Below are 653 nucleotides of genomic sequence, written 5' to 3'. Positions count from 1 at the left end.
TCAAACATTTAATTAGAAAAACATATTTTTAATGTAACAAATTACAGGACTTTTATTAATTGATTCAATGTTTCACTTTTTTAGTGTAATTATCTTGAGAAAATGTCAATAAAGTTATTTTTTACTAATTCTCTAAGAAAAAAACATACAAAAATGTTTTTTACGTCTTAAATTACACTATTAGGTCTCAAGAACTTTGTTATTTACTTCAGTTGTTTTGATTTATTTGTTTGTGGTTTTATAAAGCATTGAAAAGAAATGAATAATTGTCCTAGAATAGAATAAAATAAATAAATAAAAGTTAAAAAAAACACAAATGAAAGGATTGAGTAAAATATTCATAAAGCATCACATTAATAAATGAAAATATATATCTATATATTTTATATTTTTATCTATATTTTAACTAAATTAATGTTTTTAAAGCCTAAGTTAGTGTCAGGTGTTTACAGGTGGGAAAAAAACCAAAAAAAGATGTGGGAGGGGCTAGATTTTTTGTATATAATCTATTTTCTCTTTCATGGGGGGGGGTTGTAGTTTGAAAACAAACAAAGAGCACAAAGTGGATTTCCTTCATGCTCTGAAGTCCAACTGGCACTGCAGATGGAGGAGCAGTGGGGGAGGGGGTGACCCCCGCGCGCGCGAGAGCGCAC

At 29.1% G+C, this 653-nt stretch overlaps 1 protein-coding gene across 1 annotated transcript in view; it reads right to left on the bottom strand.

Annotated features, from left to right (window-relative positions):
• The window catches only part of spry2 (sprouty RTK signaling antagonist 2), a 356,144-nt gene that overhangs the window by 258,742 nt on the left and 96,749 nt on the right, over positions 1-653 (bottom strand). The window lies entirely within an intron of this gene.

Source organism: Oryzias melastigma, linkage group LG2, assembly GCF_002922805.2.
Source record: "Oryzias melastigma strain HK-1 linkage group LG2, ASM292280v2, whole genome shotgun sequence".
Taxonomy (NCBI): domain Eukaryota; kingdom Metazoa; phylum Chordata; class Actinopteri; order Beloniformes; family Adrianichthyidae; genus Oryzias; species Oryzias melastigma.
The sequence above is the reverse complement of the archived record's forward strand: the minus strand, read 5'-3'. Positions and strand labels throughout refer to the sequence as shown.